Source organism: Pseudonaja textilis, chromosome 7 (assembly GCF_049901715.1).
Source record: "Pseudonaja textilis isolate UNSWEBS1 chromosome 7, rPseTex1.2, whole genome shotgun sequence".
Lineage (NCBI taxonomy): Eukaryota > Metazoa > Chordata > Lepidosauria > Squamata > Elapidae > Pseudonaja > Pseudonaja textilis.
The window spans coordinates 45,561,179-45,577,748 of NC_141996.1; positions in this window are offsets into that span (position 1 = coordinate 45,561,179).

Consider the following 16,570-nt stretch of genomic DNA (forward strand, 5'->3'; position numbering starts at 1 on the left):
TAAGTTATAGATGTTGACCTATAATCTCTTGATTGGCACATTCTGTTCTCTAGTTGTAATACTACAGAAGACCATTATAATGCATTTTTGTTTGAACTTGAAAGAGTCATTAAACTATATGTACCATTAGTAACTCCCCAAAACAAAACAAAAAAAATATCCATAACAATAAGGAAACTTCAATTTAAAAATGTTCACTATGACGTAAAAACAAAACTAGCTATGTAGCAAACTTTAAAAACCAATACAACACTTTATGCTGACAGATAAAGGCAGAATGCACAAATTACCACTGCAAGCAGGAAAACCTCCTATGTAAAAAATCCACCCGCGCCTTCTACAATTTTGTAAACACCAAACTTAAAGACTCATCTCACCCCTAAAAAGACCAAATGGAAAAGACTGCAACGATGAAGCCGCTAAGGCCAATCTCTTCAACACATTCTTCAGTTCAGTCTTTGTAAACAGCAATGGTTCATGCCCCACATTTCCTAGACCTACCACAACTAACTGTAATGACCTACTACATATAGACTTTACAGAAGATAATGTAGAAAAGGCACTATGTAACCTAAAACCATCCCTATCTATTGGCCCTGATGGATTATGTGCATACTTCTTTAAAAAGCTGTTCTCTGCCATAGCAGAACCTCTAAGCATTATATATGAGATATCATTCAGAACCAGCTCCTTACTGACCCTATGGTCCTTACCTACGGTCATCCCTATCTTCAAAAAAGGTGATCCCAGCCTGGTTGAAAACTTCAGACCAATCTCACTGTGTTGTGTCATGTGCAAAGTCATGGAATCAATCATTAACCAATTCATCACCCTCCACTTAGAGTCAAACAACCTACTCTCCAAAAAACAATTTGGTTTCAGGAAAAAAATTGTCCTACAATATTCAACTCCTACACTCCTACACGCAAAAACATATGGACTACTCTACTTGACCAGGGTAAAGCTATAAACGCAATTTACATAGACTTCTGCAAAGCCTTTGATTCAGTGGTACATGATTCAGTGGTACCGTTAAAACTAAACTCTTACAGCATTTCCAGATCCCTTCATAAGTGGATTACTGCATTCTTGTCAAAGAGTCAACAAGTAGTAAAAATAGGGAGTGCTGTATCAAACCCTACTCCAGTTAACAGAGGTGCCCCCCAAGGCAGCGTTCTAGGACCCACACTCTTTATACTCTATGAATGACCTTTGCGATCACCTTATAAGCCAACTGCACCCTCTTTGTGGATAATATAAAACTATTCAACACCACTGACAATGCTACTGTACTTCAAAGTGACCTTAATTATGTGTCTGAATGGTCAAACAATTGGCAACTCCAAATCTCAACCAACAAATGTTCTGTCCTATACATTGGTAAAAAAAAATCAGTACACCAAATACAAATTAGGCAGATATGACTTCGTTGATGATCCTCACTCTGTCAAGGACCTTGGAGTTCTCATATCAAATGGCCTAAGCTCCAGAGCTCACTGTAACAGCATTGCTAAAAAGGCATTAAGAGTTGTAAATCTAATCTTACGAAGCTTCTCTTCTGGAAATATCAAATTGCTAACTAGAGCATACAAAACTTTTGTCAGACCAGTACTCGAATACAGCTCATCAGTCTGGAATCTGCACTGCATATCAGACATTAGTACAATTGAGCGAGTCCAGAAATATTCCATGAGAAGAGTACTACACATCTCTGCTCACAACAGAATACCCTATATCACCAGGCTTGAGATTTTGGACTTGGACAAACTTGAACTACACCACCTATGGTTAGATTTAAGCGTAGCACACAAAATTATCTGCTACAATGTCCTACAAGTCAATGACTACTTCAGCTTCAACCACAACAATACAAATCACACAACAGATGTAAACTCAATGTAAACCGCTTCAAACTCGATTGCAGAAAGTACGACATCAGCCACAGAGTGGTCAATGCCTGGAATGCACTACCTTGCACTGTTATTACATCCTCAAATCCTCACAAACTATTGTCCTCACCCCATTCCTAAGAGATCTATAAGGGGCATGGATAAGTGCACCATCGTACCTATTGTCCCTGTTCTGTTGTCCCCATTTATTCGTATCTATTTCCTGTATTCTTACAGTTTATACCTATTATCTTGTAGTTGTACCTATTATCTTGTAAGTGATTGACAAATCAAATCAAATAAATAAAGTTAACCTTAACAGAAATATAGATCCATTGTCAAGGCAGAGATAATAGTGGTTTTAGCCCATAGTTACTTATTTTGACTTCTATTAGAAAACATTTCAGACAAGTAGAGCATCCTCCTGCCCACTACTGAAGAAGCTTCTTGGATGAGATGCAAAATATTTTTAAAGGAAAAAAACCCCCCAAGAAAGTCAACTTGACTTTTGTAAAAAAACATCTTTGGGCAACCATGACTTGAATGATTAAGAATCTCCATAGACCCCCCGCACACACACTAATTCTCAAGAAGATAAAAGAGAGAAGAGTGGTATATTCAGCTTCCCAAGATTCTTTGATTATAGCCATTCTAATAAAAATAGGTTTAGGCCTATGTGATGTCTGTTTCTTTGTCTGGTTGACCTTCTAGAGTTAACAGTTGTTACCTGTAGAAACATAAAGAATGGATACTTTATTTCAAAATGCCCAGATTAAATTAGATTAGAACTTCACAATTGTGGAGAATTAAGAGCTGGGCAATAGGCGGCAATATAAATTAATTAAATAAATTAATATAATGCTTTCCAAAAATATAGGGATAGTTGAACATAAAAACAAGTTGTCATCCACCAAATATTCGGTATCCTGAAGCATGATTTTTAAATTATTTTCTCAAGAACACAGAAACTAAAACACTTACTGTAATATTTCAAATTGGAAAACATTCACTTACTGACCACTTTCTTTCTTTAAATGTATTGTGGCCAGTGATCAATTGGCCCAACCAAATGAAAATAAATGGTGCACATATGATATCACACTAGAATAAGTAAGGATTATATGAAATATATAATATATAAAATATACCAGCTATTAATGTGGTTGTAAAATAGTCTTTCTTTAATTAAAAAGAACCTTGTCACTTATCATTGCCAACATATTTAGACATGCTTAATAATGGCAAATTCATCTTATTGTAAGGAGAGAAAAATGGGGCAGTTTAAAGCAATGTTTTCCAGTCTGGACATCACTGAGATGTGTGGACTTCAACCCCAGAAGTGGTATTCAGCAGGTTCTGAGAAGTTCTGGAGAACTGGTAGCAGAAATTTTGAGTAGTTCGGAGAACTGGCAAATACCACCTCTGACTGGAGATTTTACAGTATCCTTCCCTGCCACGCCCACCAAGCCACGCCCACAGAACCGGTAGTAAAAAAAATTGAATCCCACCACTGTTCAACCCCCAGAATCATAGCAAGACATGCTGGGGAGAGAATTGGAGGAATCTACACACCTCAGAGTAGCTCTTTAGGAAACATTGGCTTGGAGGATATGATCATTTCGGTAATCATCCTAATGTGCCAGATGACCTCACAGGGCAGTTTTTCACAACTACTGAATAGAATTTGGGTCTGGACTGATATTATTGGTGCAGATAATATTGGTGCAATATTAGTTCTTTGGACAAAAGATATTATTTATATCTTATCTTCTGTACCTAGTAGATATTTCTGGAAAAGTGAAATTAGGATGGCATATATTGTAGGTACCTATAAAAGCATGACAAAAAGTGACCTATGTCATCATTCATTGGAGTTACAATGATAGTGAAGTTCTAGGCTAGGAGCTTCAATAACAACTGAAGGAACACCTCTAGCTTAGTCAGAAGAAAAGGTCTGTAACAGCTAGAGCTAATAAGAAATTAACAGTAATTGTTGGGGCTGGGTTGGGCTAGTGCTATAAAAACCCTCTGCAGTTTGAGCCATGACTGATTGCATATTGCCACTCTATCCAAAGATCTAATTTATGCCCTTGTTAGCAACAAACAAACATACAACACTAAAGCTATATAAGGCTGTTATGTCAGATGGTTTCTTACTATTTTACCAGAGATAATTTTTAATGTGAGCTCTCATAAAATGAAATTATACATTGAGTAGTCAATATAATATCTAGAGTTCAATAGTATGTAGCTTTGAGTGCACAGGGTATGCTGTTAGGATAAAGCTTAATCTTTAGAAACACTAAGTTATGTTTCAAGAAACATCATAGTTCATACTCATCTGAAGTTAATACAAGCAGGACTGTGATTTAAATTATTACATTTTTTTGGCCAGCTTTATTATATAGATAACCATAACCTAATTAAAAGTATTAATTAATAAATAACCTTAGAAGAAACCAGAAATTTTGAAACTGAGGCAATTGTTGCAAAAAGTATATGCAATATGTAGTTCTGCGTACACACAGAAACACACACAGAGAGAGAGAGAGAGAGAGAGACGGATATATCATAGATACGAATGCACAGAAATTCTGAATGCAGGTGAAAAAGGCCATGCTAAATCTATTTTAAATAAATGTAGTTAACAACGGGATAATAAAATAAAAGGAGCAATTCAAACTAAAGGTTTTAATTTTATGATGTGCTGTAATGAGTTATAATTGTATCTTCATTTTTACATTACCTTTATATATTTTGCTAGTCAAATGATATATGAGACTTTTATGATACTCGTCTTTTTAGGGTGGCCCATTTAATTCACAATTTACTCCCCACTCTCTAGAGATTTTTTTTCCTCATAGAATTCTTAGGACCTTTAGGAGAATTTAGTTTGAATTTTCAAATAGTTCTAGAAATTAAGTGCTTATTCTTTCACAAAGATGCTAAACTGATAAATTGTGTTACAGCATCATGACAAAAGTGTCACACTTTCATATTGGCATCATGATATTCCACACAAGTATGTCAGGTATGGAATTTGTGTTATGACATCACATGGATATCAATGGCAAATACTTTGTTAGAATTTATGTAAAGCACAAAAAGTAAGCATACCAGTTGTCACAATTTATAATATGTATTAAATAATATTATAATATATTTAGTTTCTATGTTTCATGAATCCAGTTGAACATGATGTATAAATATCCTACTAAATGGAAATAAACTTTTAACAGCGAATGTTTGTGGTGTCCATAAACATATTTCATAGATGTCAACAAGTTGGATTTGGTTTTGGACAGAGAGAATCCACATAATTCTTTTAAAGTAAAGTAAAAATAAAGATTTTATGTAGGGTTTTTTCCTGCCAGCTTCATAAATAGGTTAAAGATTATGATAGAAAAGATTAAAACAATGAGTTATGTGAAAAAGGAATATGGGAATATCTGGATAAGTGGACCGAATCAAATAAATACTGTTTAAAAAGTAACAGTTAAAAAGATAGCCATTACCCTGTGAAGATTAATTTATTTACCCTACAAGTTCAGAACCATTGGTTACCTCTACTAATTAAATCAATGGCATTTTTAAATGTATGTTAATGTCATTGTGCATTAATAGTAGCTTTTAGTGCTTTACAGGTCATGCCATTTCAGAAAGGTGTTGCACAGAGTTTTGTCAAGAAGCTTATTTATTCATACAAATAGTTGGTTTAAAGTTTGAACACATGTGTGCCACTTCTGCTCCTGATATACAATTCTAAATGTGGGGAATGGTAGTAGGATTTACTGAAAGCAAAGACCAGCAGGAAGAGGGTTTAGCATTCAATTGCAGTCAAAAATAATCTTTAAATGGAAGCCTGAAGAGACACTGACTGTGGCAAAAAAGGCTTTAGGACACATTGACGTGCTGATATTCATCAGACTGCTTCCTGGGATTCGTATGCAGAGTGGTTCAGCAATATGGGGAAGGCATGACTATTTACTGAAAATTTGAAACACAAGAGTAAGATTAATATAAATTTAAATAAAACAAAGAAGAAAAGAGAAAAGGGGGAAAAAGAAAGAGAAAACTAAAGATCCAAAAGAAAAAGAGTAAAAGAAAAATAGAAAAGAAAGAAAAAAGATGCAAAGAAGTGAGTTCCAATCTTCTTTACAGAAGTTATGTGTGGTTATAAATCAATCTCTTTCCGTAAATTCAGATCATGACCCTCTATTTTCTATAATCTATCCTATTTAATTATCAAAACCATACATCATAACTTCATGTTTTTTTTCCTTTTTACACAAGATGTCCATAAGAGAGACGTGAATAAATTTTCTCAACATTGGAAATTTGGTAGAAGTAATGCTAACAAATCACTTTCAACATGAGATTTATGATGAAATACTCTAATGAAGGCTCTTATCTGAATTGAAATTGACATTTACCGTAGCTCAGAGTATTATCCATTAAAAACTGCATTACTACAAGTCACAGTAAAAATTGTTGAAGACAGAGTAACTAATGCAAATATTATTCAGCCCCAAAAGCCTGAGAATTTAGAACAGTTTAAACTGAATAAATAAATTATTTACAATGTCAGTAGGTACTGTCATACAATTTTTGTTCAAAGTACAGAATCACAGATGTACAGGTATAAAAATGGCCACTCTGAGTGAGTATCCTGTTTAACTACTATTAGTATGAAATCAAGGAATTGTAAAAAAGTCAAATCATCCAATTTCATATGAAAGTGAGTGTTCATAAAATAAAGCATGATATAATCCTTATAACACTGCTAGTTAAGTTCAGGAGTATGACATGCAATTAGGTTCCAGGTCTGGATCATCAATTGCATAACTTCATTGGAGTTTCTTCCCAAAGAGCTTATGCCATAGTTTTTTCTCTGTTGCTCATTGATCTTATTGAACCTTGGAGCAAAGTGTTCATTTCTAGTTACAAAAATTGAAGTAAATATATATTTCAGGAAAGAACTTATGAATCATTGTCCAAGGACAAATAACCTCCATTGATATTGGTCAACTCAGCTGACTTCCAGTTCAGCTGGACAACATGGTAGCCAAGACTTTTGGGCTTTTCCAATGTGAAGCCACACTGTGAAGCCACAGAGAAAATATTCTCAGCCTGAGATATCCTGCCTGGTTTATTAAATGGTAAGCAGAATCTTATCTTACACTATTTTAAATTAGGTTTTACAATTGAGGTATATTTTGAAAGTGAAATAATGTCTATTCCACATAAAAAGCAATTTGTTCAACTCTAATGCCCTCTCCTGTTGTCTTCCCCTTTTGAAGAGGAGAATTCACTTTAATAAAATCATTTTTGTAGAGATGATGGGAAAAAAACTATACACATCGGTATAATTATTGATGCTTCTGGAAAGCAAACTGCTGAGATTTTCTCTAGGTTTCTGTGGCTTGAGTTGATTAAAAAGGATGATTTTAATTCTAGATAAGAAACCTACTGTTGTTGATAATTGAAGCTTCTCTACATGTTGGTGTTGCATATTGTAACAAATTGCTAAATGACCCAGAGGTATTAGTGCTTCTTATTCTAGGACCATATCTTCTATGAAAAGAACTAAGGACCAGTTGACAAAGAGACCCTTGATTTTATTACAGAGGTAAATAAGTTCCATAACTTTGTCTATGGCAACGTTTTTGAAATTATATTGAATGTGAGTTTATTTTTTGGAACTTTTATAACATGAAGTTGTACTTTTTTCTCCTTTTCTTCTTTCTGCCTTCTCTACTGACTTTCTGTTTTGTTTTATACAGCCAATATGAAGCTTTAATATCAGCTCTCTAAAACTATAGTGAAGTTTCTTATTTAGCACTATGATGTCGCACTTGCCTATAAATTAGGATAAACAATAGCTATCTCAGATACTCTGTTTTGTGTATCATATCAAACCCTTTATTATCACATGAAATATTAATGCTGGAAACTTTACCAGATCATCTGTTGAATCTGGATGTTGGAATCCCAAACTGGCATGTAAATAAAACTGATCATTGAAGGGGAGGTCAGTTTACAGTTTTCTAGAAAAAGTTAAGGTATTGAAGATCTGCCAACATGGAGAGGTATTGTTATATAGAAATCATACCTGCCCCCATGTTAACAACATTGAATGAAGTGTTTCTCCGAATAATTCACATGATAGCTTTGGCTAAAAGTGATGTTTGGTAACTGGAAATTCATTTACACATTGCAAAGTCCCAAATGGATGGAAGTGCAATCGAGGATACTCAAAAGAAAACAAACAATAACATAAAAACTCCAACAACTTCTATGTCCTCCTGCAAAGTGTTTCTTTTTATTTTTCTTATATGTATCCATTTCATGTATTCATAACTGTGTTTATACTTATACCTGTTATCTTATAATTGCTTGACAAAATAAAATAAATAAAATAAAGATAAAGAAGCCATATTGCCTTTCTAGAATCATTTCAGGTAAAGAAGTTCCTAACTGTGTTGGAATATTGATCAAAATGGCTGGAAGTGATATCTATTGTCATGATAAGAGCAATGTGCCAATTACTCAAGCCATCACAATTGCCCCATATCTTTGGAATTATCTATGAACCAAGAATCAAGGAGGTCCCCTTCAATAATATTAAGATTTTGGGACCAGGGGCTCTCAATGTGACACAGTTCAGTATGTCATTGTCTTTTTGTTCAGATGAAAATACAATCTTATAATGAGTTGACAACAACAAAAATAATTAGAAGCAGTGTTTTAAAAGCATTGTGAAATGACATGGCTACTATACAAAATAAACAGTCATGTCTTGTCTTTCTGAAGAGATTTTTACTAATTGTCTTGCTGAGCAAAGAATCCAAAGCTCCAATCTGTTCCTAAAGATCCACTGAAGCAGCTTGGTTTCACTGACTTTCTGAAATATAAAAGGCTTGGGGCTGATCTAATCTCCACAGTAGTGCTCTTACAGAGAAAGGAGCAAAAACAGAAAAGGCTTGCCTCTATGGTCCCACTCTGATGATAGTTGGAATAAGGAGTCAAAATGAGACCCTGATTATACAAGAAGGACTGAAGCAATGGAAGCTCTCCATGTTTGTAATAGATATCTTCTCCATATCTTCTTACATAGAATCAGACAACTATAGCTATCATATCAAGTATTGTTGGCAGATCTCAGAGTTTATTCATAAAAATAGCTGGTTTGTGCATTTGCAGGTTAGTTCAATTCTTCCTATTAAGATAAAGCAGGATTGTCACCCCAAAACTTTGTTTTTAATAATTGAACAATTGAGAGAATGCAAGGCCAAAAAGCATTCTGAGCAAAACATTTTGACATGAGAAGTTATACAATATGCTTTCAGTATTAGGAAGAACTGGTCTGGGTTTTTTCTTTGTGGCTTTTAGTCATGCACTTCTAAACAGAGCATATTACAAATAGCACTGAATGTGGATGTTTTTTCCTGCTGGCATGCAGTCTGCTAATGGGATTTCAGAAAAGAGCATGAACTCTCATCATATTAATATTTAACCAGGCAATAAACATGACTTGCTCAAAAGCTCAAGGCTGACAGAACTCTCAGTGGCTATGTCCTTTCTTTTCATGTGACAGTGATTTTATGCTATGTACTGTTGGCTCAAGATGATGAGGTTGTATATCCATATATACATTCCTTGTATGTATGTAAGTGTGTGTATAAAATGTATGCCGAGGATATTTATAGCCGATTAAAATGCATAGAACTATTATAATTGCCTTTCCTTGAGTTTTCAATATTGTAAAATGCATTCAGTTGTGTCTGTACAAAGCTACTGAAAACATATACCACTTTTGCTCTTGAGCAAACTTGAGGAAGAGGAGGGGAAATGTAAGATACAAAGCATTTTGAAATAAGGGTATATATTGCTAACATTTCACAGGACTGAACAGATTGTTGAAAACAATGCAAAGCTTCAAATATCTCATTACAGGAAACATGCCAAGATTAAAAAAAAGTTCACATCTTCTGTGTTTGTTGATGTCAGTACTGTAATGACTGGAGAAGTAATATCACAGCTGAAGCAGCCAAGCAGAACTGTTAACTTATCTGACACTTAAATACCATGCTTCTTAAAAGAGGCAGTTTATACCTTATTACTAAATTACTACTATTTACTAAAAAGTAAGCCTCTGATTGTCACAAGTAATATTTGTGACAATCCTCTATATGACTAAGCCTCTATATTACAAACCTTCTCAATATTGCATTTATTGACTAAAGAATTCAATGTAAGCAAATAATGCATACCACTAGTTTAGCTGCTGTTATTTTAGAAAAATGTTCATGTTTGCTTACTTTGCTTTATTCTATTGTTATATAAAATATTTGTCAACTAGAGAAGAAGAAAATAAACATAAAAATATGATGTTTAAAACATTTTAAAATGTTATTTATATCTGTTTTGTTTATGTTTCTATTTCTCTTCTACCTTCTTTTTTCTTCTTGATGTTTAGTGTTATTTTTTGCATTTTTTTCCTTTTTATGTTATTTTAGCTTTATTATTTGTTACTTTTATTTCTTAATTTTTTGAATAAAATTATCAAATTAACTGTTTTGAATTTAATTTTTCTAAACACTAAATGATAAATCTGTGCCATTACAGATGAAACATGACATTATTTTGCAACAAGCTGATAAAGGCCATCATGAATATTTTGCATCACATTTCAGATTATACATGATATGAAATATATACATGTAAATAAATAAATATATTTGAATAAAGAATCGGGATACTAATTGGTGAATTCTGGATACGCAATTATTCATGGCATAATGTCATAATCAAATGGCTATTTCTTCTTGTAATATATTTCACATATATCAAAAACTCCAAAAGATGTATTATAATGCTGGCTTTTGAGTCTTGAATCTTTATTTATTCTATTCTTCAATAGAGACACTTCCAATTTTCATCTACTGAGTTTATGAATATAGTTTTATTGCAACATCCATTATTTTAAGTGTGGAAGACATGACTTAATGATTTCATATGCTTCTTTATATTAATATCAAATCAATATTTTCTATAGTTTTGCAAAATATCCTGTGTTGATAATTTGTGAGATTATGAGCAATGTAGGGTTTATACATAAACTGTTGTCTCGTATCTAGAACATGATTTCGGACAAACTGCATCATCTTTTTCAACCATTCAGTCCTGTCTGACTCTTGGCCACTCCATGGATCAACATTCTCCATGTGATATTTTTGGTGATGTTGGTCTAAGATATTTTTGGTATTTTTGCAGTGCATGGGATGCATAATAGTCATTTTCAGCACCTTACTTCAAAGCATCCACTCTTCTCTTAACTGCCTCTTTCAGAGTCCAAATTTTGCTGCTACAAGTACTAATTGGAAAATTATTTTGTTAACTAATCTTCATTTGTTTGGGATGCCTATATATCTTTACTCTTCCAGAAGTTATTCATGCCAGACATTATAGTTCTTCCAAGATCTCAGGGTTGCAATTGCCATGTTGGTTGATTTTAGAGCCCAGAAAGATAAATTCCTTTACTATTTTGATGGTCTCATTATCAATCTACACTTTGACCTGTGTGTCCTCAATTGCAGAATGTGCAAATATGCAAATTCAAGAGACTGGTTGTATATTTTACTTTCAAGCATGCAATTAAGTAACAGGTCATTAGATCTCTTTCAGGCTGCAAAAGAACCATGATATTGCTTGTGGCAGAAAAAGACTGTAAAATCTGTTCAGCCCAGATCAGAAGAAATATGCTGAAAATGCTTTTTTCTGGTATTTCACTCCATTAAAGCTGAATTGTACCAGTGACTTAATGAAATGAAACCAGACTGCTGAAGAAGAATTAAAGGAAAGAATGGTATGACAGCAATATAAAATTGTAAAAAAAGGTTTGGTAGAAAGATTTTGATCAGAGATCCAAAATTTTAAGACACTATAGGTCTCCTGAGTCAATGTGAACTATACTTTGTTATTTGATTTATTCTGTAGAATGATACACTTCCTAAAATCTTTATCAGTTTCTAATCAATAGCACTTATTTTAGATACATCCAATTTTCAGGAAAGATGATAGATGATAGATAGCTATAGATAGATACTCTCTGATAATTGTCTTCATTTTTTTTTACTAAGAATTTTAGCAGGGATAGATAGATACAGATAGATACTCTCCTGATAATTGCCTTCATTTTTTACTAAGAATTTTAGCAGGGAATTCTAGTAGTGTGCTACCTGTTACTCATCAATAATTGATTCTGGGAAGTGTGATGAGTACAAAAAATGATGAGCACCAAACTTTTCAATAAAGAATAATGTAGTGAGTTACAAGGCAGCCAACACTGTCAATTCTACCTTGTGCATTGAGCATCAAACAAATGAGGAGCACCAGGACATTTTTGTGTGTGTCAGAATGAGTTGAGAACCAGATTTGATGGTACATTGGTTTTTGAACAGTTTAACTGCCTTAATGAAAAAAGAGAGGCAATAATATAACAACATTTCTGAATTGACCAAGATGTGCAAAGAGATTGTGCTCAAACAATAGTGAAACAAACCATGACATAGCTATTGTCAAAATCTCCCAAAGGTGACTGAAGATGTTTCATAGATGATTGATGATTTTTTATTTCGATAGACTAGCAGATTTATTATTTACTTGAATTCTCAGAAAGCTGAGAATAAGAACTATGGACAATTTTGAAAAATATATTAATGATTAAAGTAGAACAAAAGTTCTAGTCATTAAGTACCATTATAAGCTACCATATTTCATACAACCTGCTAAAATTCTAAATATTACTTTGAAAGTTGTTTTCTACTTTGGAAATGGTTTATGAACTTCTTCTAGCTAAAAGGAGAGCCACACAGTTATAGTATAGTATAGTATAGTATAGTATAGTATAGTATAGTATAGTATAGTATAGTATAGTATAGTATAGTATAGAATACCTTTATTATCATTGCATTCCATGAATACAATGAAATTTGAAAGCTAGTCCAGCCCAGTGCCCCAGACACCACATCACAATCACACTACAGAGTATTGAAAAATAATAATAATAATAGCAATAACAATTATTATTATTATTATTATTATTATTATTATTATTATTATTATTTATTGTTGTTGTTGTGTCACAACTTCCACCTGCCTGTAGCAAAGAACTGGTGGGATCATAAGCCTGAAAAAGTGGTCGAAAATGAGCATGCAAAACTAAGTTAAATAGTTTAAAAATGCCACTGTATACATAGGACTAAATCACAAATGCACTGTTTGATTCAAGACAATTATTGCCTTGGAAAAGAAACTGTTTCTCAGTCTATTAGTCCTCATTTTAAGACACCTATAACATCTCCCATGGTAACAAGACTGGGAAGACAAAAAAATTAAAAATGGTAAAATGCAGCATTCTCTCAGATCTCAGAAGCTATGAATCTCCTGAAAGAAACTAAATGAACAAAAATGTATTTTCAGAGTACCATTTCAAGAACTTGATTGATTATCTGTACTTCAACAGAAAGGGACACAAAAGAAGACATTTGTGGCATTTGCAAAAGAATTTATAGCATCTATATATAAAGCATCTCTTTTCTTTAAGAAAAATGAATCTTACTGGCATTGAGTGTCCACATTCATTTTAGAGATTCTATAAACTATCGGTATTTCAACCACAATTTCCACCTTTTAGTTTTTTATAGGTGCTAGAACTCAATAGAAAAGAGCCTAATATCTGGATAGAATTAACATTAAGGGGCTCGAGATTAATCTTGATTGTATTCTTGATTTCAAATTATTTAAACAATCAATATGTCTGCCATATAATGCAAATAAGTAAACTATAGCCAGTTTTGTATAATGGTTACAATGTTAGTTAAGGCTGCCAGAAACCAAACCACTGTAGGTTTTATTCTCACATGAGGCATGAAAAAAAATGCCTGATTTTGGGTCAGTCACTCTTTCTTAGCCCAACTCACCTCAAGGCTTATTGTGGGGAAAATAGGAGGTGGAGGAAGCATCAATGTGTTTGCCATGTTGAACTGAGTATGAAAAAAGCAGGATAAATTTTTTTTTTAAAAAAGTCATGAAAATCACTTCGATATCACTCTTATCTACTTCATTTCCAAATGGTAAGAGTTTTCACTACAGTATAGCAAACTTTCACAAATTTGCTGCTGGTGGAGAATTCTGGAAGTAGAGTTGAAATACATCTAAGGTTGCCAAAGTGTTCAACTTCTTAGTTTTACTCTCTCTTTCTATCTTCCCTCTCTTAAATGAAATTTTATACTAACCATTCTAAAGGACTCTGTGCAATTAAAAGCAATGAAATATATAACACCCAAACACAATATTGTAATAAAACCCTAGTTTTCTTCCTTAAAAATAGTTCTTTGGGAGAAAGCTTGGAGGAAAATTACTTAGAGGAAAGGGAGATATAAATCTGAGAATGTTATGTTGAAGAATTATTTGATGTCATAATAAATGAGCTTCTAAAATGATTTATTTTAAAAGTGATTAGCTGTTCTTTATTCCAAACCGACAGCAATAAAACATTGAAAATCTCTCTCTCTCTCTCTCTCTCTCTCTCCTTCCCTCCTTTATGTGTGTGTGTGAGAGAGAGAGACTGAGGCAGAAGCAGAGAACAAGAGCAAAAGTAAGAGTGCCAGAGTCAGCATAATGTTTTCAGATTACATCACATAATCTAATTTAATTTCCATCTATAAAATAAATGTTCCTGTACAAATTTGTTAGTATCAGAAGTATCTTCAAAATGTCCTGTTGGTGGCACCACTGCTCCTTTATTAAAATATGTATGTATGTATGTATGTATGTATACATGCATATATGCCTGTGTGTGTGTGTATTTAAAATAGCAACACCCACTTAAATTTTATTTGGTGCAATCTTTAAAAATAAATTCAGAATTGGCAAGTACAAAAAATGGTTTTCCTCCCTCCCTCCATTGCCTTCTTCTATCATAGACAATTTCCACTGCAGTCTCTTAATAGAATGAAAGGTACTTGCTTGCATTATACAATGTCATTTAATAGTAACCGTGGTGGCACAGTGGTTAGAATGCAGTATTGCAGGTTAACTCTGCTCACAGCCTTCAGAGGTCTGTAAAATGAGGACCAAGACTGTTGGGGGCAATATGCTCAAACTGTAAACCACTCAGAAGTAGTATATAAGTTTATGTGCTGTTGCTATTATTATTGCTAACATGCAAAAAAGTATCCAATTTTCTTCCCTATTTTCTACCATTTTTAAAATATTTTCTTAATATAAAAGCTACATTCCATTGAATATATTGAATACATAAAAGAATGAAGAGATGAACACCTTTGACTGAGCATTTCTTTGGAATTTCAATATTCTGTCTGGATTTGTTTCATATTTTGTTGATTTGAAAAGCAGAAGAAAATGTTTTACTTTGCATAACTGAGGATAAGCGTTATTCCAGAAATTATTCTCAATAATTCCTAAAGTATTTCTACAGCAATGCATACTCCAAACAAGAAGAAAACCTTCTATGCACCAGTGCCACCCACGCTTTCTACAATTTTGTAAACAACAAACTAAAAGACTCAAGGTCCATCCCACCCCTGAAAGGACCTAATGGTAAAGACTGCAATGACAACACCATTCAAGCCAACCTCTTTAACACATTCTTTGGCTCAGTATTCGTAAACAGCAATGGATTATGCCCAGTATTTCCTAGTCAAACCACAGACAACTAAAATGATCTAAGACATATCAATTTTACAGAAGACAATGTTGAAAAAGCACTATGCAATCTAAAACTGTCTCTATCAATTGGACCGGATGGAATATGTGCCTACTTCTTAAAAAAGCTATCCACTGCCATAGCCGAACCTCTAAGCATAATCTTTGAAAAATCTTTCAGGACCAGCTCCTTGCCAAACCTATGGTCATTAGCCATGGTCATCCCCATTTTCAAAAAGGGAGAGCCCAGCCTAGTTGAAAATTACAGACCAATCTCTTTATGCTGTGACACCTGTAAAGTCATGGAATCAATTATTAACCAATCCATTATCCTCCACTTAGAGACAAACAACCTACTCTCTAATAAACAATTTGGTTTCAGAAAAAAACTATCCTGTAATCTGCAACTCTTACACTGCAAAAACATATGGACTACACAACTCAATCATGGCAAAGCAATAAATGCAATTTACATTGACTTCTGTAAAGCCTTTGATTCAGTGGTACATGACAAAGTACTCCTAAAACTAAAATCTTATGGTATCACCTGCATGACTGGATAGAAGCATTCCTGTCAAACAGACAACAAATGGTCAAAATTGGGAGTGTCCTATCAAATTCTGTACCTGTCAACAGTGGTGTCCCCCAAGGCAGTGTTCTAGGACCAACTCTCTTCCTACTCTACATAGATTACCTCTGTGATCATATTAAGAGCAACTGTGTTCTTTTTGCTGATGATATAAAGCTATTCAACCCCACCGACAATACTGCTACCTTTCAAAAAGACCTCGACTATGTATCAGAATGGTCAAACAAATGGCAACTTCAAATCTCAACAAATAAATGCTCTGTCTAAAATATTAGCAAAAAAATAAATAAATCAGAAAATAAAATGCAAGCTGAATAATCAAGATCTTGTTGATGATCCAAACTCTGTCAAGGACCTTGGA